The following is a 16,749-nucleotide window of genomic DNA, read 5'->3' on the forward strand; positions in this document are numbered from 1 at the left end:
ATGCTAACCAATGATGACGGCGCCAAGGAGCTTCGTACAGGACCCATTTCTCACCACATGTCAACGTCCTGTCCAGAAATGTCTCCTTCCTCAGACGAGGCAACAAGGAAACATAGGTGTTTGCTGGCACTGCCTTCTGGCCCGGAGTCAAATCATGTTGGACCCATCGACCCAACTTTAGGGCTTCCCAATTTGATGGAGGTACTGCCGAATGGTTTCTGCAGTCACACTGAATTGTAGTCCCAACTCCTCGCATGTTTGGACATTGTTCGCATAAACTGCTGCCTGAAGATTTTCATTTTGTACATGTGTTGGTCTTCCGACACGTGGTGCGTCTTTAAGGGTTTCGTCAGCGTCCTTAAACTTGTTAAAGCACTGCTGCGCTGTCCGCGTAGTCACGATACTTTCACTAAAGGCCTCGCATATCTTTTGCCCAAGTACAGCCGCGTTTGACCCCAGTTTGAACTTGTATATCATATACGTCCTCATGACGCTTTGTGGACGTACCATGTTCACTCTGTCCTTACCCAAATTCATGGTGCACTGCTACAAGCAGATAGTATCTTGGATACGAACTCACACCAACGAGTGTCCTTCACCTTATCTCCATTGGCATTCAAGTCACGGCGTGAGGGTCAATGGAACACAGACTTCCACATAAGCGACAGAACTTTCTTGGTTACGTTTATATTTCACATTAGGTTCACTGAGCAAATATGAATTATTACACATTAAGTTCATAATTATAACTATGAATATAAAGGACTACCTTTTTAAAGTTCTTGTAATATTTCTGACCACCTTCCTTAAATCCTACTACTACCACTTTCACACACTGACAAATTATTTCTTCTTTTCGAAAATCTGCACTGGAAAGAGCTTCCAAGACTTTTTCTAGTGTGCCTTTAGATGATAAATCCGATAAATGAGAAAGATCCTATAAATGTTCAGACACACCTCGTTCTTTCACAAATCTCTCAAGCACTTAGACCTATATATTTTCAACATCAGAAAAGTCTTGAGTTTCATCTGCTTTTCAAACAGAGAAAGCTGTGATTTACTTTCATCATATTGTTCTTATTTTGCGCGATATTATATTTGCCAACACATCGAGTACTTTGGTCTGAACTTTAGGCGACGTATATTGAACGTTCTTTTGAATATCTTTATGCATTTATGGACTTCAGTTTCCAATCCTTTTCCATTGTGTACTTGAACATGCACTTGAAAGTCCAGTAGAACTTAATTCATAAGGATTTAATTATTGATTGTCTTTGAGTCCAAATCCTTAATCTCGACGATATGGTAGCTCCTTTGTGCGAGAAACTGCACTACCTCTGCTACATGATTAACATGGTACTTGTTTCTTGCTATTTGTTGCACAACTGAAATTATATTAAGATATTTCTTCCTGCTGTGTTTTAATTTAAGTCATTTCCAAATTTTGCATTGCTTCTATATTGTTTTAAGGGAAGCATGCTTATCAAATATTTTTCCCCGAGCCAATACATCTTTCCAATTTCAAAATCCTGTCACAGCAAAGCTCTAATCCCGTAAGATTGTTCCTTAAAAACTTCCTACAAGGATAGCAGAATGTTTGGTTTCTTAAAACAGAATATTCTAAATCCTCGTGTGATAACACTAAGTTTAGAAACTACCTTTATTTTCACCGAACTTTGTTTTGAGGTATTCACGTAAATTTGGCTCTGCAGGTCTTTCTACCCCTAAGATCATCGCGTGTGGTATGCAATTCGAGGTTGCAATGTTTGCACTTGACAACTTACTCTGAAACTTGAACACCACGTGTTTCACTGTGATTGTTCATAGTGGTCACTTATGGATCATTGGTTTTAGCATTTGGTTCTCTCAGCCGGCAGCAAATATACTTATCAATAGTATACTGAACGTATGTATACAAGAAACATTATAACTCTAAACTCACAATATTTTGTTTTCTCGTAATGTCACATTACGTTTATGCAAGAAAAATATAGAGTATCGATTTAAAAATGAAAGAAAAAATGTGACTAGTGTAAGCATGAATCCTAGTATGATTTTAAAATTGTTGTCAAATTTTGTGTGTTAAGGAGACAAGGGCGAGAAAGAATTGTTCCGACTGTGCAAGTAACATATTTTGAAAGGTGACTGTCCAAAAAACGATCATGGTACCAATGGCTAAGGAATCGAACCTAGAGAGATGTGAGGATTATATAACTATTAGTCTCATAACGCATGCAGCAAAAATTTTGCTTCGGATACTGAACAGAAGGATGTATGGAAAAATAAATGAAAAATCTGAAGAGGAACAGTTCGAATTCAGGAGAGGTAAGGGCACAAGAGATACAATTGGATTATTAAGAGTGATCGGTGAAAGGTTTACAGAAGATAGGAAACAGGTATATGTTGTCTTTTATTGATCTAGAAAAGGCTTTTAACCGCGTAAATTGGTAATTGTTGTTTGGAGTTCAAAGGAAAGTTTGGTTGGAATGGAAAGATCGAAGACTCATAAAAAAGTATATTTGAATCAAGAAATAAAAAGTGTTAGAATATGTACTAACAAGTGTTATAATAGGGGAGAAAATGACAAAGGAGAATGCAATTGGAAGGCGAGTTCGACAAGGATATCTGTCGCCAACCTTACTTACTATATGTCTAGAAGATATAGTAATAAAGAGCCCGCATAATCAAGACTGCATTTCAGTAGGAGGTAGAATGATTAGGTGAAACGGTTTGCAAATGATACGACACTTGTGGCAGAATCTGAAAAAAAATCAATAAGATGTTAGAGAACTTGAGGAAGGGCTGTGAAGAATATAGGCTGAAAATAAATGTTAGTAAGAAAAAACAATGGGAATTGTAACGAAGCGGTCATGTCAAATATAGATACATGGAGGGAGAAAATAGAACAGGTAACAAGTTTCCGATACTTGAGTAGTATTATTAGTGATAATACGAAGTGCGAATGTGAAATGAAACCGAGAACAGAAATGGCGAAAAATGTCTTAGGAAGAACAAAAACCTGTTTTGTGGGACCTTGAATGAAGAGTTGAGAAAAAGACTCATAAAATTCTTCCTGTAGAGTATTGTACTATGTGGGTCAGAAACATGGACTTGACTCAAAAATGTTGAAAAACGATTAGACGCTTCCGAAATGTGAATGTGAAGAAGAATAGAAAGAATAGTTCGATCGAGCGGATAACGAATTAGAGTGTTAGAAATGGCGAGGGAGAAAAGAACAGGTTTACATATTATTTAGAAGGTCAAGAGAAACTGTTGAAACATTGGCTAAGAAGGAACTGTGTCATGAGGGACGTGCTGAAGGATATGGTGGCAGGGAAGAGAAGGAGAGGCGAAATTCTGGTAACTTTGAGGAGATCAAGATCTCTTTCGATTTGCAATAACAAATTTTGCGAAGTTATTTGAGTGTTCAGAAGCTCGTCTATGTCTCTTGTTGCGTTTTCTGCTTCTCCACCTTCGTTGAATAAGCAAAGGTAGTAAAACTCCAAAACCTCGCGAGACAAAATCTCGCCGGGCCAAAACCTCGCCTGTCCAAAACCTCGCCGCCCAAAACCTTGCGGGTCAAAATCTCGCCTGTCCAAAACCTCGCGGTCCAAAATCTCGCCAGGTCGAAACCTCGCCTTGCCAAAACCTTGCGTCTCAAAATCTCACCATACACAAAATCTCGCCTACCAAAACCTCTCGGTCCTGATCTCTGGACAAAGAATCTCGCCTAGTCTCAACTACGCGGGATGTAATCTTGCCTGGGAAGAAATGTCGTCAGTATAAAATCTCGTCACGACGATTTCTTCGATGTAGAATGCTCTATATATTGCTATATGTATATATTTTGTAATAACACATAATTGCATTAAAATAATGAGAAGAAAATATTCTAACGTGTGCTTTGAAATCTATATATAAAAATGAAAATTACTATCTTTGTGACATCATACCTCTTCAGCCATCCGACCGATCTCGATCAAATTTTCAACATAGATGAGGCTCGGACCTGGGATGTCTTTTGTAATTTCACTTTGACGGCATAATGAAGTGGAGGGGGAGATATATATAAAAATAAATAAAACTTAATAACTCTTGAACCAAGAGACTAATCTCGATCGAATTTGCCAGACAGACAAAGTTACCGCCTGGGACGGTTTTTATCATTTCCCTTTGACGGGAAGGCGAAGGGAAAGGGGGAAACATATAGAAATACATAAAAAATAAATTGACTGCGTTTGTGACTCAATAAATCTTGAACCACCCAACCTATCTCGATCAAATTTTCAATATAAATGAAGTTTGAGTCTGGGATGGATTTTATTTCACTTTGGCGCTGACCTTAGGAAATTATAACAAAATCGAATAATATTTATGAAAGTATGAAATAATATGTGAGTTTCTACGTCCCTCGATTATGTCCTGTAGGTTAAAGAAGAAGTAGATGATCAAGATGAAGGAAATGATGGAACGAAGAAAATGGGAAAAAACGGGAATACCCCAAGAAAGCCCCCACACACGATATTTTGTATATTATTATTATTATTATTATTAGTATTATTATTATTATTATTATTATTATTATTATTATTATTATTATTATTATTATTATTATTATTATTATTATTATTATTATTATTATTTGTAATATGGAATTGCATATTAAGAAACTCATTGGGTAAATTTTTGGGGAAAGGTTTCATTCCGCAAATTTTTGACCAGGCAAGATTTTGGCTCACTGGGTTTTGGGCGGCGAGGTTTTTGCCACGCGAGGTTTCGGCCTGGCGAGATTTTGTCTCGCGAAGTTTTGGCCACGCGAGGTTTTGGGCTGCAATGTTTCGGCCGCGAGATTTTGTCCGTATCCCACTTGATTACCTTGTGCTTAACATATATTATTCTGTACAATGTAACTCGTCCTGAATTGGACTTATGAACTATGTTTTATGATCAATACACTTGTAACAATGTACCCCATATGCGGAGTAAGTTGTCACAATATATGGGACAAATTGTCACGTGTTATTCTAATACAGTTTCCAGAAATAGGTAGATATTATTAATGCAACTATTACTAATGCAACAAATACTGTAATTGTTACCGCATTAAATACTTAGCGTCTGAAAGAGAATTAAAACATAATTAAATGAGAAAGGAAATTATAATAGTTAAATAGTAAAGAAAGTAGCAGGACCTGTAGCCTATATTTTCTCAACATAAAAGATTTATTCTTACATCAAGTTTGTTTTGTAAGAAAACCAAAACTGCCATGAAAACAGAACTAACTCATTGGTAAGGAATCGAAACTGCAAGAAAGGTCATAGCAAAATGAACGAAATTATCAAATGATAGCCTCGTCTCCAATAGGCCTACACAAAATAAGCCAATTGCATTTAATTTGCTTCTGATTGTAGTTTATGAATTACAAACGAATTCCTATGATAGCGCTACTGTATAGCTAGAAGGGGAGTATATTATTACAGAGTTTTGTTGCGGTCTTATGAGTACGCACCGCAAACTACACTCGTGCTCATAAATTAAGGATAATACGGATACATGGTGAAACAACGCTCTGGTGGGCGGTTTTCGGTTGGAAATCACCTCGGGGTATGACCAAGCGGTGCATTTGACCATTTGGTGCGGTGCATGCCGTGCGGTCGTCGCACGGTGGCGCTGGCAGCAGTCCAAATACGCAGAGGTGTGTTGGTGCATGTCAGAGTATGGTGCAGCGTGTAAGTATGCAGATGTTGTCAGACGTGCTAATGGTCACTGTGTGTTGAAAATGGCTCAAAGAACACATGTTGATGACGTTATGAGGGGTAGAATAATAGGGCGACTGGAAGCTGGTCATACACAGCAGGTCGTAGCACGGGCCCTCCGTGTACCACAAAGTGTGATCTCAAGATTATGGCAACGATTCCAGCACACAGGAAACGTATCCAGGCGCTAAAATACGGGACGTACACAGTGTACAACACCACAAGAAGACCGATATCTCACCATCAGTGCCCGCAGACGGCCACGGAGTAAAGCAGGTAGCCTTGCTCGGGATCTTGCCACAACCACAGAACACACAGTCTACAGACGACTGAACAGACATGGTGTATTCGCCTGGAGATCTGCAAGGTGCATTCCACTGACCCCTGTTCACAGGAGAGCCCGTAAAGCCTGGTGTCAAGAACACAGTACATGGTCAATGGAACAGTCGTCCCAGATTATGTTCACGGACGAGTCCTGGTATAGTCTGAACAGTGATTCTCGCCGGGTTATCATCTGGCGTGAACCAGGAACTAGATACCAACCCCATAATGTCCTTGAAAGGGACCTGTATGGAGGTAGTGGTTTGATGGTGTGGAGTGGGATTATGATTGGTTCCTATACACTCCTGCATGTCTTTGACAGAGGAACTGTAAGAGGTCAGGTGTATCGGGACGTCATTTTGCATCAGTATGTTCGCCTGTTTAGGGGTGCAGTGGGTCCCACCTTCCTCCTGATGGATGATAACGCACGGCCCCAGCGAGCTGCCATCATGAAGGAGTACCGTGAAACAGAAGATATCAGGCGAATGGAGTGGCTTGGCTATTCTCCAGACCTAAACCCCATCGAGCATGTCTGGGATGCTCTCGGTCGACGTATCGCTGCACGTCTTCAAACCCCTAGGAGACTTCAGGAACTCCGACAGGCACTGGTGCAAGAATGGGAGGCTATACCCCAGCAGCTGGTCGACCACCTGATCCAGAGTATGCCAACCCGTTGTGCGGCCTGTGTACGTGTGCATGGTGATCATATCCCATATTGATGTCGGGGTACATGCGCAGGAAACAGTGGCGTTGTGTAGCACATGTGTTTCTCAACTTATCACCAATACCGTGGATACCGTGGATACTGTGGATATCACCAATACCGTGGTACCGATAGGTTTCGTTTGTTCGTATGTTGTGTTCACTATGTGCCTATGCTATTAGCGCCAGTTTTGTGTAGTGCCACGTTGTGTAGTATCACAATCGGCAATTATCCTTAATTTTTGAGCATGAGTGTAGTTTGAATATATTTATCCTTTTGCTTTTGTTTGAATATATTTATCCTTTTGCTGCCAGGTACCATACCTGTAGATCATCGGCCGAGTCACAGTTAATACACACGTAAAACAAGTTCTGCGTCCCTCAGTTTTCGTAGGTCGATTCCTAATACAGAATGCACTGAATCCACTTCTCGCCACATGTACTTGCTCTGTATGTATCGCCAGGAACTAAACACAGTGTATCGTTGTCCTTGAAGAAGAATCGTAATCTTTTTTGGACCTTCGTTGACATTGTTTTTTGGGGCAAGACTGGTTGCTTGGGGAGTTTTTATACCAAGATCACTGTGTCTTCAGAAATCCCGGAAACCAGTAGTGAGTCCAGAGTATATGTCCGAAGCTTGTTTAGGATATGATGCTAGTAACTCTTCCTAGTGTTACGAAAATATTATGTTACATGTTGAGTACCCCGATGTAAATGAACATTGGCCGGACTGTAACACGTGCACAAAATCTTGCGAATGTTTTGTAATGGACAAGAAATTCTTTAGCAGCTTTACGTATTGATATGGGTTTATCGTTTCTTTTCACGGCTCTTGCTGGAGCCAGTAGGTTTTCCATTGGTGGTGCTTTCTTCTGTCTTCCTTTTGAATGTTCTCACCATCTGTGAAACAGAGATACCCCTTTACTAAACAAGGAATACATTGATTGTATCAAACATAACATAGAGTGGGGTACATTGTCACAGTGACAACATGCCCCATCTTATTTGTGACAATTTGCCCCACCGTCGCCATTCCTCTGTTTATAAAATATCTGTACCAAAAGACAAGATTAGGCGCATTCGGAGTAGCACATTATGACGCTCTATTTCTAGCCTACATGACACACACAGAAGTACTTGCTTCTCTCGCTTTTACGAATACACAATACAGCAATTCCAGGACTTGCAAAATTTACTCTCCAGCACTGAAAACAGACAAAGCTCAATGACGCAGCACCATTGTTCCCGTGCACCTCCGAAGTACCGTTAGTAGAGACATCTAGTAAGTAAACAAGAAAGCAACACCGGTGCGCTAACGTTTTCGCTTTTTTCATAATTGTTACTATGACAACGTGTCCCTTGTGACAATGTGCCCCGGTCTCCCCTACAGCCAGTACGTGTAGGATTTTGTAGTATGTCTTACAAATATAAATTACCAAACATCTGACATTGAAAATTTGTCCTAGGTTTTACATTTTACTGTAAGCAAAGCTCTGTACGGTATATTTGAACAAGTAAAAAGCAGGGTATTATATTTTCAGTAATATTATACTAAATATGTTTATGAGCTAACGAACGTACTGACAACACTTTTATGAGTAGAATGCTGCCATCTATCGTTCCTATGGACGGCATGTTTCTCATCTTCACCGACTACCTCTGTTCCTCGTAACCACTTACAAAGAATATATGCCTCACTTTATTCTCCCTCATAAAATTCATGTTCGTTTAATAATAAACCTTTAAAAAAATAAAAGTTAAAAAATAATGTTTGGCAGTTGTGCATAATACAACATCCATTGGTGTGTTATTAAAAAGACTCGGCATTATGTAAGATAGTTGAAATACAACTATCATTGTGACATTTCGTTCCGCAATCCGAGGGTATAGAAGTAACAGTAGACTTGTGTCAAAATTTAACAAATTCAAGTAGCACCGAACTATTGTGTTCAATTGATACAGCCGTTTCTTACTGTCTACATTTACAAATACATTCGCTAGAAATTCATATTTACACACACACACACACACACACACACACAGAAACACACACACAATACATATGTTGCTAAGCACACAGGAAAAAACAAAGGCTATTTGGTTTTCAAATTCTATTACAAGATCTAAATATGTCGATCATATGTTGTTCCATGTACCATGCACTAAGAAAATGACTATGCCAATTCAATTAATGGTTCTTAAATTTGGACATAAACCTCATGCTACTTCAACTCCATCGGAGTTTGGTGTAAAGTGTTAAAATAATAGTCGTTAAGTCACCTACCTGACATCATGAGCAATGAATTTAGAAACACACTACTAGTGTTGTCTTATATACAGTTGTTTATCTGATTCAATTGTATTCTGCTCACATATTTGAACTATGCCATCTGCTGATACTACACAATACCATCACTTACCGTTAAGGCAAACGAACATTCTACTCAATTAAAATTATGAGGGAAAATTAAAAGTTAAGGTTGTAAACAAGGTCATAATCAGAGGTAGATTTGGTGCTATCATCTCTAAAATCTAAAATCTCAAATATGTGCTGGTGTATGGGCATAATTGTTTCAAATTTCTCTAATAGATTCTTTATCTTACAATGACCTAATCTGAATTCCTTTCCTCCTTATATCAATGGATGTATTTACAAAATTGATTTGTGTTGTCTGAAATTGCGTACTACGAATTCCGAGCTAGGATGACAACACATTTTAAAAAATCTACATGTTGAGTTGTGCTTAATAATCTAGAAACATAAGTCGTGCTTACTATAATTTTTAAGATGTTTAGTTTCATAAAATTCATATATATATATATATATATATATATATATATATATATATATATATATATATATATATATATATATATATATATATATATATATATATATATATATACCGGGTGTGTCCACACTTTGAACCGTCATAGCAACCGTATTTCCCGTGATACAAGGTTCAATTTCTGAGAGAAAGTAATATCATCTTTCTTCAATAGCTGCTAGCAGAATTGTTGCTCTGGCTACTCAACCTAGTTAGTGGCAAGGAAGTAACTGCAAGATGGCGGATGTACATTTGAGCTTTGAAGCGCGGAAGCAGACAGGTAACGCTCTCCAGACCTTACGCCACTGGATTTGGAGCACAGTAAAAAATGATGTGTACTAAAGTAAACCACGTAACCTAAACACACTTTGGAATAAGAATCAAGCGACGTGCGCAGAAATCCCATTGGACACGTTGGTACGATGTACGGAATCAGTGGTAACTCGTACTGAGAAATGTATTGATGCTGAAGGCTCCCATTCTGAACAGTAACCACATTTGCGTGAGAAAACGCATTTAAGTTTCAAAATGGACTTTAAGTTTTCCATTTCCAACAATTGAACGTTGTAGAACGGAACATAAATTTTCTATGACGGTTCAAAGTGTATATACATTTTTGACGCACCCGGTAAATATATACACAGATTGTTCCATAATTCGCGTAATTTTCTAATTCAAACTTTTCGTTATTTCTGTTATTGCCGTGAGCGTAAAAATAATCACTAGTATCACAGAATTTACACTCAGAAGCTACTTCCATGTGCCAGTGGTCATTGTGGGGCTACAACTTCCCTTTGATGGTGTGTCCGTTTGTTCTAGAGACAGAATATCTCGAGAACGACCTGATGGATCACCATCAATTTTTAGCAGAAGGTACGGGTCAAAAGTTAGGAATCGAAAATGGAAATAGTAGAAATAAGCCATTATCGGTTTTAGAATTCATCAGTATAGATCAATATACAGTAATAGATAGCGACATGCAGTTCCATGCAATTAACGAAATGTTCCGATAACATATTATATCATCGTCCTTAACTCTCTACTAAAGCTGAAAGTGAAAACAAATCCAACGTTTCGCTCGATTTGAATATTTATTTTCATAGAGCAAAAACGGAAGTGCAAGAAGTTATTTTTTTTAAAATAGATTTAGCATTCTAATAATAGGTACCACTGTCGAGAGATGTTTTCTCTCAAGGATTACTGATGGGGGAAAGTGAAATTTAGTTCCAATGGGATAACATGTAGTTCTGACCAATATAACTGTGAAACTAAAAGTGTTATATTTGTGTGTTCATGAATTAATATTTTCCGAGGACTATTAATTCATGAAATCATTCTGTAAGAAATTCATCATTAATCATTAATAATATTAATAATTCATCATTAACAATAAATAGAACGTATTCATGATATCATACTATGCTATATCTATGAGATATTTTCCTTATTGCTGCAGGAAATAGAAGGACTTCAAATTCTGACAACTAAAAATAAATTAAGCAATACTGTAGTACTTCATTGGAAACCTGAGATGACACAAAAACATCCCTGTATATCTCTGTTCTAAATTGTGTTTCTAATAAAGTGTTTCTATCACAGTATATAGTAATAGAATTAGTGGAGAAAGCATTTGAATGTATGAGATATTAAATATTCTATTCCGCTACCATTCATGTCTACATAAAGTGAAATATCTGCTCAGGCAGGCAGAAACTGAGAGAAAATCCATTGACGAAATATATAATTCAGCATGCTTTCCGCAGAATTACTTTCCGTTTCCAAATCTGATCTAGCTACCCCAGTAATGTTATATATATATATATATATATATATATATATATATATATATATATATATATATATATATATATATATATATATATATATATATATAGATATAGATATATATATATATATATATAGATATATATATATATATATATATATATATATATATATATATCGTGGACTATTTATCTTGAAATACAATCTAACCTTTAAACTAATAGTTACAAAACATTGAAATTTTTTATAATGGAAATAACTACAGGAGACATTGTTCGACATACTCCGCTACACCACTGGATTAATAATGTTGACAACCTAACATAAATTTGAGCTTATTCAAATGACACTACGTCATATTATTACAAATTTCAAAACAACATATTAAATAAAAAAAAACTATACAATCCTCTGCACATGTTTATCTCGATGCCTCTGCGGCATCAGAACATTTGTTAAACGCGTTGAATTGTCTATCTTTTCAACTTTATACTCCATACATAAGATCCTTAAGTCCAAACATTGATTACCCCACAAAAACCACAAATAGCGATTAACATTACTCATGGCATAGGTAGAATTTGGTATGTTCCACGTCGCTGCCATTATCACTAATCTGCACAATGTTCCTGAAAGTTAACGGTACCAATTAGTTAATCAAGCTAATCTTTCATACGCTTATACAGCAGGTGAAGGTCTACCATCATGCCAAATTTGAATTGATGGGGTAATACGGTGTATGGACTTTTGCTGTCGAAAATATAACGCAAATTTTACCGCCCACAAATTGAAAACCCAAAGCGTGCTCAATTCACCCGTTTATAACAGTCCAAGCTCTCACCATGCCAAGTTTGATCCTGATTGGGTAAGTTCTGTGTAGTGGAGTTGTTTTCGAAAACATAAAAAAATGACCTTCACAACCAGGAAAATGAAATCTTTCTCAACGTAACATTTGACACTTACATTGCAAATCAAGGTCTACGGAGATACCAAATTTGATATAGATCAGATTAGCTTCGATGAACTTCTACGATATAGAGTTTCTTTGCTTTCTCAGGAAAAAAATAAAATGAAGAAAGAAAGCAAAACAAGGGAATAGTTGTAGATATCTAAATAGTATTATATTATTACTAAAGACATGAAGTGCAGGAGGAGATAAATTTATTTTTATTAGGCTTGAATAGGAAATTAAGAAAATAAACTGACCAAATATTTCCTGCGGAAAATTGCATTCTAGAAGCCAGATACATCCACATTACGGAAAAGCGATAGAAAATGATTATAGTTTTTCGAAATGTGGATATTAAGAAAAATAAATATATTTAGCTCTGTCGAATACAAAATCAATGATGAAATGCTTGGAATAGCAAGGAAGGAAACACAATATAGGATATAACTTTAAAAAGGGAAAGATAAACTAATTGTGACATTGTTGTTGAGAATCGGCAGATATATATATATATATATATATATATATATATATATATATATATATATGTATGTGTGTGTGTGTGTGTGTGTGTGTGTATGCATGGATAGATAAAAATAAATCTAGATGTAGCGGTTGGCTTGTTTATGCACATTCGTCAATCAAATGAGAATGGGTACTCAAAAGTGTTACGAGGTTTGCGTGAAAATTATTCGGATTTAATCTGGTATGTGGGCTATAGGCAAAGTAGGGATAAGTTCACTTATCATGTAATAAAACATGGTGATAATGTATGACTGTATTTTTTTTTTTTTTTAGTTTTTTGAATAGCATACCTTTGTTTACATTTTTGTGTTTGCAATTCATTCACTTGTGAGAACTGGAGAACATGGTGCAACAGTCCAACCTGAAATTTCTGGTACGGTTGGGGGACCTCTTTCAGAAACACTTCAAACTTATGGAATGAACGACAAATGTTTTTGAGTGATATAAAAGGTTCAAAGATGGATGCAAGGAATGAAAGATGACCATAGGCCTTCAAGAATTAGAACTTATGTTAAGATGAAACGATTGAGACAACCATTGCGTAGCAATCCTAAGGTAGTTTTTCAAATGAACGGGACCAATGAGGTAGGTATAGGAAAAGACATTATTTAGAAGGTCGTTGCCGAACATTTGGCTATGAGAAAAATCTCCGCAAAATTAGTGTCATGGGTGTTGAATGATGCATGCAGATTACTGCATGAATGTGTCAGGATGAGATCGTACGTCTCCGAGCAAAACCAGAATTACTTCGTAAAATTATCATAGAAAGGAAACGCCATGGGATCATAGATAAGGGACTTTGTAACGCCGTGAAAATACCGAGACATGGGTGTTTGAGTATGACAGAGAATCCAAGCATCACAAATGCCAGAGCAAGGTAGTCAATGTCATGCTTACTTCATTCTTCGATGGGCGAGACATGGTTCATAGTGAGTTCTTACCAACGATCAGAGGATCAGTCAGGTCGTCTACAAAGAGATCTTGCGACGTTATTGTAGGACAAATCGTGATTGCTGCATCACGGCAACGCACCAAGCCAGAATACTCTCAGTATTTGGCAGTTATTAGCCGAGAACATCACCGTCCTATTTTCCAGATCTTATCCTACATAACTTTAAATTTTGATTTTGACTAGAATGCTTTCCTTGGAAAAAGATTTCCACTGACAGCCATGGCCCTTGGATTCTGTGTCACACTCAACTCTCTGTGTTCTCCTATTTTCCAATCTGAAGGCAATTATAAAGGAAACGCACTTGAAGGCGTGGGGGCCACCAAGAAGACTGAAACGACAGTGAAGAAGTAAATTATAATAAAGAGAATTATTTTGAAGGGCACATCATGTAGTCTTCAGCAACAACGGTACAACAAAAATAAATTGTCAATTCCGGCAGACAAGTTAATGTATATACATACTTTGTAACGCAGTGTTCTTAATGTTAAGTTACTTTATAAAAATGCAAATATTGATCTACTTATGAGTGTTGGGTTTATTGTTGCACGCAAATAAATATTGGACACTACTGGAAATATTTTCTCTTTATAGTTTCTAAGGTTATGCACCTAGGCTAAAGGAGATGGTGATAATTAGTTGGTTCATAATGGTGAAATGAAAAAAGTAGGAAGAAACAATAGAACTTTGAGAAAATCCACACACACGGTATATAAATCGTATAACATGTGAAGTGGTGATAAGGTTCTAAACCACCGTTTCATGCTTAGCCGCACGTTCTAATTTTCAATGATTTGATAGTTGCATGAAATCACGAACTTCCAGAACAAATTTATGTTGGTGTATTGAGAGAACAGAGCTCAATCAAGCCAAATGGATAGTTGACGAAACTGTTACATATTAATAATTTTTACGATAAATGTATTGTTTTCCTCAGCGAGTAGTTTAAATCGGATTTAAGTCTACTATATCGAAGCTTGTACAATGAAAAATATTAGTCGATTTTGCAGATTGCAAATATACGACGGAATACTGAAAAAACTCTGGCTTTGTCTAGCAAGAATGGAGCTAGGCGAATGTTTACACGGTTTCTCAGACATTCTGTCGAAAAGATATGAGGTTTTTTTGTCCAACCATTCTGAGTGAGGTTTCTCCTGAGATTTCCTCATTCACGCCGTGAAAATACCGAGATAGTTCCTAAGTTACATGTCCCAGGCCGCTTACTTCTCTCCTCATTCTCTGTTCCTCACTACCCAAATAGTGTACTCGCTGAGGGAAGTCATTCCTCATACATAACGGGCTTAAGGCCATAGATGCCAATAATCCTCACGAAATATAAATAAATAAATGCACAGTTATTCAATATATTTGTCTCTGATACTGATTACTTGGTATAAATCTTGCAAATAAAATTCCTTGCATTGTGCCTCAAACTAGTTTTTCGTAACATTTTAGACGTCAGGAATGTTCTCAAAATTATATCTGTTCAAGTTTTAGAATTAACATTAATCAGGAAGAGCTAGGCCAGATGAATAAGAAGAATGGCAAACCAATTAGAATCCCAGGATGTTTACTTTGTCACATGAAACACATGAAACATAAGAATAGGAACATGAAACATATAAGCTGGCAAATTGTCGTGCAAAATGAGAATTCTTTTGGAAACTTTAGCAATGTTTCATCGTAATTGCCTCGTCAAGCTGGTTAAAATAATCTCGCCGATGATAGTAGAGTTTCAAAGTAGGTAGTCCACCTACAGAATTTCGTCTTTGTAATAAAAATTGAAGACATGATCTTATTTGCTGATTTGTGGATGTGGACCTTCTTCGGCTTTGTAGTTCCGTAGTACCATCATTTTCTTGACTAATCTTAGTCTTAGGATCGTAAACATGAAGTCAGGTTTCATTCTCAGTAAATAATCGAGCGAAAGAAAATAAAAAAGAAATGCTAGTCTCAAAATAGGCCAAAACTACATTCGATGCTTCAACTCATTTTTTCTTGTAGTTACTGTTCAGATATTTGGCACCAACTTTGCTGAAAGCTTGCATATGTCCAGTATAATGTTAATGAACCCAATATGCTAAAGTGAAACATTCAGTATCGGGACTGTTTTCTGTTTAAAGTTCACTGTGCTTAACGATTAGTTCATGGACAGCAGCATATTTGCCAGATGGATTGAAATGTTAGCGCCCTAATGAGTTTGAATATACTTCGCAGATCTTCCCTGGAGAAAAAAAAAATAAAAAGCTGCACGACAGTCCGAGGCTGTAAAACTTACTTGGATCTATACAATCATTCCTTCAAGTTGGAAAAAAGTAGTTACACTAATCACAAGAAACCTGTATTTGCATCATTACACACTTAAAACACTAAGCTTTCATATGAACCTGTACGAGATGGAGCAAAGCCAGGAGTTTTCCGTATGTTGGTTATAGAGGAGATTGGAAACCGTTTTGAATTATTGTAGTATATGTGGAAGAGTAACAAAACAACTTAATCTTGAAAGTTCAGCAGTTTATAGAAGAAAAATGAAAACATCAAGAATTTCGTGTGCACGTTTGTAACAAATATTGTTTGTCTCTGTTGCATTAAAACTTTCCTGCAAAACGATATATTGTAGAATGACTTCCTCAGTTATGTGCGTTAGTTTTCATAAAATGATAAAATAATGGTTCTAATTAGTGTCAAGCTATGTGCTAGTTATTTCTCACAAGTTTTTTTTTTTTTTTAAATCAAAGTTCGAGAAGAATTTTGTACCCAAACATGCATATTAAATGATAAACTTTTATTGTGTGTAAATCATTTGATCTTTTTATATTCCGTATGTAGTTGTTTCTATGTTCAGTTAGTCCAGATTGATCGAGCAAAATTTTATAGATCTGGAACTAAATGCTCTTGTCTAATATTTGTGTAAGTTACATGAATATCAAGAC

The sequence above is a fragment of the Thermobia domestica genome, chromosome 12 (assembly GCF_964235325.1).
Source record: "Thermobia domestica chromosome 12, izTheDome1.hap1.1, whole genome shotgun sequence".
Classification (NCBI taxonomy): Eukaryota; Metazoa; Arthropoda; class Insecta; order Zygentoma; family Lepismatidae; genus Thermobia; species Thermobia domestica.